The sequence below is a fragment of the Fundulus heteroclitus genome, chromosome 14 (assembly GCF_011125445.2).
Source record: "Fundulus heteroclitus isolate FHET01 chromosome 14, MU-UCD_Fhet_4.1, whole genome shotgun sequence".
In the NCBI taxonomy this organism is placed as follows: domain Eukaryota; kingdom Metazoa; phylum Chordata; class Actinopteri; order Cyprinodontiformes; family Fundulidae; genus Fundulus; species Fundulus heteroclitus.
In genome coordinates, this window is record NC_046374.1 from 8147867 (window position 1) to 8161301 (window position 13435).

General features: G+C 39.3%; 1 protein-coding gene across 8 annotated transcripts in view; it reads left to right on the forward strand.

The window, feature by feature from the left end:
* Positions 1 to 230: 230 nt before the first annotated feature.
* Positions 231 to 13435, forward strand: part of nrxn2b (neurexin 2b) — an 871341-nt gene continuing 858136 nt past the window's right edge. For 4 of the 8 annotated variants that reach the window (XM_036146219.1, XM_036146224.1, XM_036146222.1 and 1 more), the window contains exon 1: positions 233 to 327. The gene's annotated coding sequence lies outside the window, so the exon portion shown is untranslated. Of the gene's footprint in view, positions 328 to 13435 lie in introns of all 8 variants that reach the window. The other 4 variants (XM_036146221.1, XM_036146220.1, XM_036146223.1 and 1 more) reach the window with 2 other exon arrangements.

Here is a 13435-nt window from a genome sequence, read left to right on the forward strand (position 1 = left end):
GGGTCTTTATCTTTACATAAAATGATATGTACACTGACAATAGTTTGACATGCAAGAATATGTTATGGCTCTTTGTTTCAGACCAAATAATTACTTACGTTGAGACTGTGCACATCTGCGATATTGAGATATGCACAAGGACGCTCGTAGGAAAGCTTAGAGTGTCTTGCACTAAATTTGGCAGCAGAGACTGAGTGGGTAACTGATCCTCCTCAGGTTTCCCGCCAGTGGACACCCGTACATGAGCAGCAAGAGTGCTGAGGTGTAGAGAGGTGAGCAACAGGAAGAGTAAGAGAAAGCTGCAGGCCGAGAGGGAGATAAGAACTTGTAAGTACTCATGTTTCATGTTAACTGGCTCAGCAACTCATTGTTATCACTTTTTGTTCGTGGGTGAAACAGTCTGCGTGTAAAATTGTTTGGTAAAAGCAGTTATTTTACCACACAGTTCATCATGTCGGTGCTATTATCCTCACAGCAGTTGAAGATGCCGCAACTTGTTTTTCCAAGTAAAAGCTAATTAGAAGCAAATAATTTGGAGAAACGTTATATATTATTATGAAATATATTGTTTGTACTGTATTTTGCTGTGTACTTTCATTGTTTAAACCAGTGCACTACGGTTGGTTATTTATAATAAATGTAACTGTAGGGATGAGTAACTACAAATCGTACAGAAGTAGGAAATACACTAATATAACATAAGTTGGGGGGGGGGTGGAGTTAAACATTGTTTTGTTTTTGTGTCCTGAGCCATATAGGTCACTCACACCTAACTGTATTTTCTAATTAAGAAAGCAGCATTTTTGTCATCTGTAAGAGCTCAGATCAGGTAAAATAAGATCTATTCAAGTGACTGATTTATTATGGATTTTTAGGTTTTTAAGCATGAGATTATTTTGCACTTTTTTCTTATAAATGGAAATGTAGCACTTAATGCAGGCACCACTGGAAATTTAGTTCAGCCTGGTCTAAATGACTTAATTCATAATCACAGTTCAACAGCTAAATGTTGTAAACTAACTTCAGATCTTTAGCTTGAACACATATTTATTTATATGTTGTATCAATCAAGGCATGATTTACAAATGATAATATATTATGCTGTTAATAGCCATTAGCAGGATTGTGCTGTTAAATTCTCTTCTGTTGTCTTTGCCCATATAAACTGTTTCAAAATGTCTGCTTCTCCAAACATCTGCTCACTAAAGTGAAGTTTTTTTATTTTTAATATTATAAAACAAAACACAAAGTTGAAGGTGTCCTGGTAAAAGCTATAATGTTTATTTTTGATACTTCCACATTCAAAAAAACAAAACAGGTGTTCATTATATAATTTTGGTCATTGTTAAAACAACACGATGTTTCTCTTTAATTAAATCTCGCCTATGTTTAAGCACACTTGTCAACACAATCCCCAAATATATAAATTCAAGACTGCACTGTTTTTTTCTCTCGATAACTGACCTGTAGGAGGTTCTCTAGGAAGAGTAGGACGTTTTATAGAATCTATCTGCAGCTTCTCTGTTTGTCTTTAGTGTTTTTCCTGTTCATAAACTATAAAACTGGGGTGCATAAAATGTCAGTAAAACCTGTTAGTTTCGAGGCTTGTGGCTTGGACTTTCAGTTAATATTCGTCTGCATAAAGTGAAGCCAAAGGTGGTAAAGTCCAGTTTGAAGATAAGGCAGACGTAAATTACCAATATTGGACCTCACAGAGATAGCAGAAATTGCCTGCATGTGTGCAAATAGCTGAACTTCTTCTCTGCTATTTGTATTCACATGGACACTTCGCAGAAGGACATTATTTTAGCATAAAATATCCAAAATGAATCCCTAAAAAACAGTGTAAGTCTTTTGTTCTCCCTAACCCAAATATATCACCGTTACATGACAGCACGGGGAGCTGCACTCGATTCAAGCTCATCATGGGGAAAAAAAGGCATTGTGGCGTTCGAATAAATTCTCTATATTTTCTTACTCATGAATGGTACTCATGTACAAGATTGACCTCTGGCAGACATCAATCTGGAGGTTTAACTTGTAGGGAAAGGATTGACTCTACCATCCCCATTTTGACTCCATGTTAAAAACCGTTATCAAATGTAATGACGACATCTTCTTCCCCTAGAAGACCCGTACAATTTAGGTTATGAATAAGGTTTTTTGGAAGGATGTCAGTAGAATCTTTCCAGAATGCTCTCTGCTACTCAGAGTATAAAACAAAAGTTTTTTATACTAGATCAGATCTGATAAACTTTTACATTTAAAGTGTTGTATGAGCTTAATTGTTATCTCTAGCTCTATGCTGTTGTAGAGGTTCATCCAGCAAAGAGCATAGGTAGACCCGTGTCTTTTACTGTTTGTGTTTTTTTTTCTTCAAAAGCTATATCAAGTTTATAACTGAATGCATTCGAAATTAAAAACCTTTCTCTGACAACTGTAAACAGTAATGCTAAACTAAAAGTCTTTTATTACTACTTTAACATTTGAACAACCTGTAAATCAGTCTTATCTTTGCTTTCATTTCGCTCTTAAAACAATCTTCCAGTACTTCACTAAATTGTGTGTTGTTGTTGACTTTCCTCTCGAGACAGCTTGTAGAAATCATCTTAGAACATTACCGATGCAAGTAGTGTCATTGGATCTCCGCATTGATCCCTACTTTCCCTCACCGTACACGGCCACAGTATCCTCACACCCTCAATACAAATATCTCCCATAGTCACACTACATTTTTACAACACACCTTCTATAGTGACAAATTATATTAAATAAATATATAAAAGACAAATGTTTTATCAAAATTATTGTCAAAAATAGATATAAATCAAAAGTTGCATAAGATGAATAATGAGGCTGGAGTTATGTTATGACTATGTAAAGACTTCTGCAGTCTTATTATAATTAGACAATGCTTTATTGTTTTGTTGATGGGGTCTTTGTTGCGAGAGCATACATCTTTTTGAGGGTTCTAAAAATGGCATCCCTGACACGAGTTAGTTTTGATTTATCAGTGATGGGATGAAGCTTTGAGTCGCAGCCAAAGAGGCCACTGCTTTGTCTTAATCTCGTACACAACAAGAGGAGGAATGCTGCTATATACAGCTCAGACATCTCCTAGAATGCATGTTTACAACCCACAAAAATTGCTTTGTGGTGAGGAGGGGAAAAAAGCCCTTGCTGGATTTTTCATGTTTCTCATTGCCATCTTTTCATCATGTCTTACCTAGCTTATGTGCTATTGAGTATAAAGCACTTAGGCACACAAAACACTGTAAAGTGATTCTGACCGTTAGATTATAACAAAAAAGCCACATGAAATGGAAAAGGGTTGAAATGGAGGACAGAATTGTCTTGGCTTACTCCCCCACTTGTAATTTTTTTTAAATAAAATAAAAACAGAAATAAACAGCCAGAGCTCTTTTGAACAAGGTATCAGAGATTTTAAATATGTTCTTTTAAAAAAGAGGAACTAAAATTTCTTAATTTTGTAAATGGTGGCTAACCACTAGCTCTGATGTTGTATTTCAATTTGACCTCTAAATGGGGTAGAAACATGAGACAAAAGTTGTTTTTCACCTCCAGAGAATAGTTATCTTAAATACTCCTAGAAAAGCCTTGAGAAACATCAAGTTAAAATATTTTTAAAGGTGCCTTTCTCTCTGTCTAAATTTGTAAGTTTCTCTACAGACATGCAGAGCCTTGCATAATAATTCCTTCTACCATTTGTATTACATTCCAACGTATAACTTAAATACTTCTTAATTCTATTTTAGGTGATGGACCTCCACAAAATAGCCAAAATTGGTGACGTGAAATGAGAATATATATATATATATATATATATATATATATATATATATATATATATATATTTGTATAATTAAAATAATACATCTTCAATGGTGACAGCATGTTCTGTGAATGAAATGATGAAAACTCTCAATCCATTTTATTTCCAGATTGTGAGGCATTAAAACAGGACACATTCAATCTTTTACAAAAAATGGGTTTTAAACTCTTGTCAAGCTTTATCTGTAACTTTGGTACATGAAGGGATTTATGTAACTTAGATTTTCTTTCTACACACAGCTTAATGATGGACATTCTAGGGATGTCAAGCCTCAGTCATCACGGGCTGGAGTTTTATCCCTTAAATTTTATATGTGTTCCTGGTCCATCATACCAGAGTCTCTTTCTCCAACTTCGCTCTGTGAACCAGGAAGATGCTTTTGTGTTAAAATCCCAGTAGATCAGCAGCTTCTAAAAAAAAAAAAAACTGTTTCAATAGCTCTTCTTGCCAGTTTGATCATCGATTTGAATTTCAGCAAGTTTGCAGGCTATACAAAGTCCGAGACCTCTCACAGCTGATTTTTGTGTTATATCATATCTATATCAAAAAAAGAGCAGTTGCTGTCACTATGCAGGTTTGGTGCTAAAATAGTCACTTCGTCTCAACTTTGAGCAGAAATGATTGCGCTCTGCATCACATGACCGTTTGCTGGTCGTAGAAAGTGGGTGTGTTGTTTAATGCTCCGCATTGGCTATGATTCTGATGAAGGAATAGCATTATAACATAGTTAAAAGCTCAAAAAGTTGATTTTTGGATGATACAGGCCCTGTAAGCAGGTGTTTTATAGCTGAAAAGTTCCTAAAAGTTTTACCTTAAATAAAACAACATAAAAAATGACATGTGCCTTTAATGCAGCTGGATCCATTTATTATTGCACTCACTAACAAGTCACTGCAGCTGTGCTTTCACAACATCGGGATGCCAGTCCCTTCGAGCCAAGCTTCCAGCTGGCTAAAGCAACCAGGAAGGCTTCAGCTTTATTCTCCCCAGTGTGTTCTGTCAGAAAGTAGCTGGTGAGGAGACAGGCATTTTCATTTCCCAGGCTTCCATAAAATGCACCATCATACTCATGTAGGGCAGGCAGCTCTCCTCGCTTGACCACATATCAGCGTCATCAGTGCGAAGCAAGACACTTTGGCTAGTGGCTTTGAAAGGCTTGCTCTGACATTCATATTCATTTTTGACCAGCACTTCTTTTGCTAAATAATTTTGATTCTGTAATCATGTCTTGCACCGGGAATTTTTAAGTTACTGTATAACGCTGTTTTGTAGCACATTTGCAATAAAGTGGTGCTCTTGTTAGTACAGTTCTAATGCAACATTAACAATAATTTTGATATAAACAATGTGTTTTATTCTATGTACCATTTAAAAAAATACAGTATACTGTTAAAAAAAATCAAGATGTTGCCTGCTCTACATTACATTTTATCTACAGTTTGTTTTTAATGTTATGAAGAGTTGAGCGCCAGAAAAGTCGATGTGGTATAAGAAATTATGCAATAAATGAGCTGCAAGTGGATTCCTGCTATGTACAGCTTTCCCTTGTTTTTTACTTTCTGCATAAGTGTAATAGTGCAACATCTGCCAACATACATTATCTTTTGTGAATGTGCATGTTGTTACAAGTTTAGTTTTCAAAAACCTAAAGGTGCATAGTGCAAGTTTTGAAGTTAAATGTTATTTATTTTTCTTTCCAATACATGCCATTACAAATGCCCAGCATGTAAAATGAGTTATCCTCTATTTACCACAGTTGCCTCCATAGGGTGGATTAGTCAGTTCATGAGAGAGTGTTTCGAGATGAATCCTCTGGCCGTGCGTGTCGGTGTGACACATTGCGTGCTCTTGTTCACCTGGCTACTTCATTGATTATCCTCTGTAATTGATACATTAGCGAGAGAACAGGGGCTAACTTCAATACTTATAGCTTTCCTACTGCAGAAGACATTATGCCTCTAAACAGAAGACCTGTGTAGTCACAGTGGCAGATGCTTTTACTCTTCTCACATGCAAAACACTGGTGTCATTACAACTTGTCGCCAGAGGGGGCAGAAGTCTGTAAAAATCCTGGAACTTACGTTATGCTCCTTTAATAAATGGCAAAGGTTGTTCATTTGGTTTTTATAATAAGTCAATTAAGTATAATTCAATTCAGGGCTGGAATGTTATGGTTACATGTTTCACAAGGACAGGTATTGTGGCTGCAAAACTTTTGCTTACTTTTATGGCAATTATAGCAACCAGTAAGTGTCATTTCTAAAAGATTGATCGTGTTTGCCCTTTTTAAGACATGTCTTTCACATACAACTACTGAGAAGTTTTTTTTTGTTTGTTTTTTTGCAGAAACTCTCATACTGAAAGTATAACGAAAACCTGACTACATAAAATTATATATTTTGAGTAACAGTTTTTATCCACCAACTGGAAAAAAGTAGTGCAAGTCAAAAGCATTTAGGTTTACCAGTGGTTAAATACTGAATAGACATTTTTTTTAACTTTAGGCTTTATTTAATTCATCCATGAGTGTAGTAATTCTAACCAGGAACTGGGCATATTTGTTTTGCTCCTGATAACAGCCTCTGAGTTTGGAGTTACAGTAGACTAAGTAGCTCTGAGTCTGTTCCTGTAGTTTGTCTTCAGTCGAATCAGAGATGAGAAGGAACACTTGGAGCGATGGGTAATGTTGGGAGCACAAATGGCAAAAGAATGATACTCGCTAATCACAGCACTACTGCACCAGAACTCGGATAGGCTTACCTCTGTGGTTGTAGCTGACCCTCTTAGTTGCTTGGCAATGTGATGATTTTTGTGTTGAGTTCATATCGATCTTGCATCTTGTCAACACCCCTTTGAGCCTCAGAAAAATAGTGTCTTATATGGGCCTGCTTCATATCTGCATTTCACTAAACACAATACCATATGCAAAGAACCTTTGTATATCTTCTTCTGTGGTGTGAAACCATGGTAGTCAACTCACATTCCAGAACACTGTTGTTGACGGATGTAAGGAGTGTGAACAAACAAGACTTTATTTGCTCAGCGAAAAGCCAATAACTCAAAGCTTTAAAGGACTGATCAGGTTGCCAGTCCTTTCAAGGGATATATGATCCTTCTATTGCTTTTACAGTTCAGTTTTAGAGCAAAAGGCAAATGCAATGTCCAAAATCAAGAAACTAACTAAATAACTCACAAGTTAGATGGACTTAACAAGAAAACAAATGGCGTGACCTGATGGAAGCAGTGTGAAGTGTGCTGTGACACAGTTTGTTGCTGAGCAGTGCGGCTGGTTATGTAGTATCTACCAGGGCTGTGGCGTGCGGTTCATGACTGGTGAGGCCCTGACTCCACTGGAATTGAAAGTGCAAAAATGTGAACCTATATGAATTATTCATTTCAGAATTCCTCTGAAATTATTTAGGCAACTCTGAATAAATATCACCGTCACGCGCTCAGTTGCAACCTTTCCTGGGGGATTCTTTAGAATAGAGGTTATGTCTTATAGAGAGAATTGCCTCCTCCACCTTACCTATGTCTTGCAAAACATCTGTGTGTTCCTCTGTCTGTTGCTTTTTTTTAAGCATTCACCATGGCATTCCTTACACCCACTTGAGAGGGTGAGTCTGATCCCCTGTGCTGACCTCACCACCACTGCTAAAATGAAGACAAGGTAAAGATTGTAGAAAAAAATGGACAGAAAAAAGGATGGGACTTACTTATTTATTACCATCTGCCAGTATAAAGGAGTTTTTTTTTCTAATTCCACTTGAAATTAAATATGAAACATTTTCCACAGAGACAGCTGTCAATCTTTAATGGTTGGCCTATTATCGGTGACAAGTTAAATACATTTTTGTTCCACAGTCTGAAGGTGAAAGATTCTTCTTTCCACAATGCTGTTCTCTATTTCATCAAGTCGAAATTATTCTCAGACTCCAATCGGGGATAGGATTTCAGATATTTCTCAAGGTCTACTTTGAAGAGGGACTTTTTTCAGTGGCAGGGAATTTCTTGCCTTGATAATAACATTTTCCCATGTAATCTTTTCAATTTTCATTTTAAATATTAATTGTGTTGCAAGAAATCCTGGAAGGTCTCCTTAAATCTGGGGCTTAAAAGTGCCTTTTACAATGCAGGATCTTATTCCCTATGGCTGCTTCCCTTGCGTGTGAACATCTGCACACCAGAATCACTTGCACTTGGCTGTCCACAATTTTTTCCACAGGCTGTCTTTAAAACAATTAGTATGTAGTGTAAATTATTGTCTTTGTGCCGAGACAACAGAAACTGCGGCATTAGTAGCATTGTAGAAATATGTCATCATTAGTTTGTTCATGACTTCATTGAGTATCTCAGCCTTTTTGCTGCAGCTTTTGGGTTAAGCAACTTGCAAGACAATGGTGTGAATTACTTCTCCACATTGCAGCTCTCCTGTGATTAAAGGGTTTTACATTTGTTAAACAAAGACAACATGATCATGGAGTTGACATTTTGAGCTGGCTTTAGCATCTTTTATTAGCAATTACTGCATCTTGCATTCCTAAAAACAGTTTTCTCATCTGCTGTTTAAGGAATGTCGTTTCTCACCTTGACTCCAACATTGTGTTACAGAGATTGAAATCTCAAAAGAATAAACCAGATAAACTGCTTCCCTATTGCATTAAATATTTTATCTCTTTTGCCTGAATGAAGTGTATTCGTCTCACCATTTCATAGGAAATAAAACTGGCTTTTAAGTAGCTTTTGACGTTAATAAAGCCGGGTTCACACAAGAAGATAATTAGCACGATTTTTGCCCCGATCCTCCTCTTACGAAATCCCCTGATTATCAGTATGGCTCTTAAAATATTCTTAAGAGATATTCCTGCCATGCGTGGTCTGTTAAGAGAGATCTAGTCTGCCCGGAAGGACGTTGGGCCGCTCCGACCTCAAATTGGGGATATTGAACAATTTTCGATTGTCCTCAGAATCAGAATCAAAATCAAGTTTAATCGGCAAGTAGGTTTGCACTTACAAGGAATTTGACTTGGTGTCGAGGGTGCAGACAAAAAATAAAAATACAATAAAATAAAATGGATGGATATACAGAAGCTATATACACTCAGTAAACTAAACTGTGCGTTAATGTAACGCAGAAGCTTGTAAGTCCTGAACAGGGGAGAGAGGCCGTGTCCAGTTTCACGGGCGGCTCTTAGCCTTGTTGATAAGGGCGGTAGTGGATGGGAAAAACTGTTCTTGTGGCGTGAGGTTGTGGTCCTGATGGACCGCAGCCTCCTGCCAGAGGGAAGTGACTGAAATAGTCTGTGACTGGGGTGCGAGGGATCAGCCACAATCTTCCCTGCACGCCTCAGAGTCCTGGAAGCGTACAGGTCCAGGAGAGATGGAAGATTGCAGCCAATCACCTTCTCTGCATACCTGATGACACGCTGCAGTCTGCTCTTGTCCTTAGCGGTGGCACCAGCGTACCAGATGGTGATGGAGGAGGTGAGGATGGACTCAATGATGGAGGAGTACAACTGCACCATCATTGTCCTTGGCAGGTTGAATTTCTTCAGCTGCTGCAGGAAGTACATCCTCTGCTGGGCTTTTTTGGTGAGGGAGTTGATGTTCAGCTCCCACTTTAGGTCCTGGGAGATGATAGTTGCCAGGAAGCAGAAAGACTCCACAGTGTCAATGGTGGAGTCGCAGAGGGTGATGGGGGCAGCTGGGGCTGAGTTCTTCCTGAAGTCCACAACCATCTCCACTGTTTTTACAGCGTTGAGCTCCAGGTTGTTCTCCCCGCACCAGGTCACCAGATGGTCAGCCTCCCACCTGTAGGCGGACTCGTCACCATCAGAGATAAGTCCCATGAGAGTGGTGTTGTCCATGAACTTCAGGAGCTTGACAGACTGATGACTGGAGGTGCAGCTGTTGGTGTACAGGGAGATATCCTGGGGTGTGTGGTATCTCCCAAGGACAAATGAACACACAGCTTGTTGAATGTGACGTGTAGGCAACCAGAAAGAGAGGTGAGGGAAACCTGGAGAAAAAAAAAACACAACTCACCTTTATCATAGCGTAGCAAAGGTAGAGCCACTTTTTTCTCTATTTTCACTTCTTTAAGCAGCGAACTTTCTTTTTGTAATGTTTTTTTTTCTGTTTTTAGGTTAGTTTATAAACTGTCGCCATTGTTCTATCTTCTTTAGGTTTTTTTGTGGTTGGCAACCAACTTAAAGGAGCATTACCGCCACCTACTGTTCCAGTGTATGGGGTTGGCTATGTTTATTTAACTTAAACTCACATTGACCCCAAGAGGTTTTGCGCGTCTAACACCTGAATTGTCTGTGTACGGTGTGTTATGCTTGCTGTTTGACTGGACACCACGCGCTGGATGAGCAAACCTGTTATATCATGTGTCAAACTCAAGGACCGCGGGCCGAATCCGGTCCATCAAGGCAATTTAGGCAGCCCTCAAGAGAAACAAAGGGGATATAATGTCATAAAGTAGAGGCATATATAATTTTAATTTGTATAAAGTGGATAAAACTGTGCCTCCTGTAAACTGTGTAGTAACAGAATCCTGCCACTAGATGTCAGCTTTTCCACAACACATTTGCACTGAAAAGTCTTTTGACTGAGATGCCTTTATGCCATCTCATATCGTTTTGTAAAAAGACTGAGGCACCAATTAGGGTTGAAGTCACGCCACGCTTTACAGACCTGACTTGCCAAGTGAGGTAGTCACAGTGTGTTTCAACAGAGTTGTGAAAGGGTTTACCAGCAGCTCAAATATGTGACATTGTGATTGCAAATGGTCTATGCGGTAATGTCAGGCTGTCCACATTCTTTGAATTTATCACTAAGACTTGCCAAAGAATGTATGGAGATACAGTCTGAGACAGAGTCGTCAAAGCAATAGTAGATAAAACCCAAAAAAAAAAATCATAATTATACAAAACCGTCCGTCCGTCCGTTGTCTTCCTCTTATCCGGGGTCGGGTCGTGGGGGTAGCAGCTTCAGTAGGGAGGCCCAGACGTCCCTCTCCCCGGCCACTTGGGCCAGCTCCTCCGGGGGAATCCCAAGGCGTTCCCAGGCCAGCCGAGAGACATAGTCCCTCCAGCGTGTCCTGGGTCTTCCCCTGGGCCTCCTCCCGGTGGGACGTGCCCGGAACACCTCACCAGGGAGGCGTCCAGGAGGCATCCTGACCAGATGCCTGAGCCACCTCAACTGGCTCCTCTCGACGTGGAGGAGCAGCGGCTCTACTCTGAGTCCTCCCCGGATGACTGAGCTCCTCACCCTATCTCTAAGGGAGAGCCCAGACACACTACGGAGAAAACTCATTTCAGCCGCTTGTATCCAGGATCTCATTCTTTCGGTCACGACCCAAAGCTCGTGACCATAGATGAAGGTAGGAACGTAGATCGACCGGTAAATCGAGTGCTTCGGCTTTTGGCTCAGCTCTCTCTTCACCACAACGGATCGGTACAGCGCCCACTTCACAGCAGACGCTGCACCAATCCGCCTGTCGATCTCCCGCTCCATCCTCCCCTCATTCGTGAACAAGACCCCAAGATACTTGAACTCCTCCACTAGGGGCAGGACATCCTCCCCAACCCGGAGAAGGCACTCTACCCTTTTCCTTTTATACAAAACCATCAATTCAAAAGTTTTTTATACTCTTTTCACAGCACTAGTGGTCTGTTTTTCATACAGTAGGCTGACAGGAAAGGGGGTTTGAGAGAGGAAGACATGCAGCAAAGGATCTTAGGCCGGTATCAGAACCGGGTCAGCCACGTCGAGGAGGCCTCCACATACGAGTGATCACTACACCTGCGCCATCGGAGCACGAACCTTGAAGCTAGAATTTTGATCCAAAGAAGGAGCTAGCAATGTGGGGATATCCACCATTTTAATTATTGTCTGTGAATAATTTAATGTCCAGCTTGCCCTTCTTTTTCTTCCACTGTTTTACCAGCCATCACCGGCACACAAATTCCTTTTTACTGAATAAGTTTGCCTTAATTAAAGCCTTCCTGCCAGTATAACATGTTCTTCGCCAGGCTGTAAATTATATGTATGAAGTGCACACAGAATGAAAAAGGTAATGACATGTTTCACCAGTGTGTATTGTATAGTAATTAAAAAGAAGCAATTGCACCTGGAAGTGCATACTTAAAAAACAGATGTAGTAAATTTAAACCGTTGTTTTTTTTTTTTTTGTTTGGGTCTACAACAGTTTTAATGTCATATTCATACTGACACCATCACCAGTTGTGAATACCGCAGCATGCCTTTCCACCGTATTACTGTCCAACCCTACTGTGCAGCCGACTACCTGGAGGATTTGATACAAGTCATTTCTGTCCAGACATGAGTCACGCAGTAAGACTGTGCTGAAAACTCATGAGGATGAAAATTATTTTTTCTTAACTGATATATGTTTATTACAAAGTAGTGGATTCAAAACGTCTTAAGAAAGATTATTATTTTCAAAAATCAAACTCAGTACAACATAGACAACGTTTTAAAACCTGAAAACTTTGCTAAAATGGCATCACGTTACCAGTCTCTTCTTCCATAGAGCTAACCCTTTCCTAAACAGAAATCATTTTTCAGCTTGAAAATATTTGTTGAGTTTTAGTGACCTGTCAAATATTTTGTTGTGCCTTCAGTCTGCTTCTTAACAGCACCATTTGGGAGATTTTATTTCCTCTAAGTATATGCATACAGCTTTTGCTCTAGTATATTAAACGTTTGCCAATGTTTTAATGTACATTTGATTTGAAGTCTGTATATTTTAGTACCTAGAAGATGAAGGAGAGCATCATCAGTTACATTATGTTGCATTATTTTGTATTTAATGAGGATGGTTTCTGATTATATATTTACAATCACTGCCAAGTTAAGGAACAAAGGTGGGACTTAACATTGTCCCTTTAGAATGACAATGTTATCTAGAGTCTTTTAGCAAAAAAATTCATATTTCAGACGTTCTCCATATAGCCAAATGCCAGTGAGGTGAAATGAATTACGTATGTGGTGTTTTTATCCCTTACGCCCCTAGCATCAACGTACAGTAGTTTAAGGAAAGCATGAATCATGTTCTTCTCTCCTGTTTGTGAAACAAGGAAATAAGGGGAGTGCAGTCATCATGGAGAACTGAAAATATTAGGTAACTGAAAGTGTTTCTCTGAGCTAGTACATATCCTGTTGTGAAGACACACGATCAGGGACAAAGGGGGTTGAGGTCTGGTGTTTACACCCTTCATTGTCTCGAGCCACCGCTACTCTAGTCTGAACACCCCAGATTAACCTGATCAGACCACCTCTGCCTTGTTTCCACCCACCTTTTCTTCATTAGTTAATAGGCTTAACTCTCCCAGGAGGCCACAGACATGTTGGATCAGCATACCAACCTGTGCTCTATCTCTGTCTCATTTTCTACCCCCACCGCTTTCGCTTTTTTTTTTTTTTTTTTTTGTTTCTTTAACTTGCTCATCCAAAAGTCCACTTTTTGGTCTTTGATAAAGCTACATCTTTAAACGGTCCTGCGTTTTACCCTTAAGCACAAACCATGTTTATAAACGGGAAGGCACACATTCA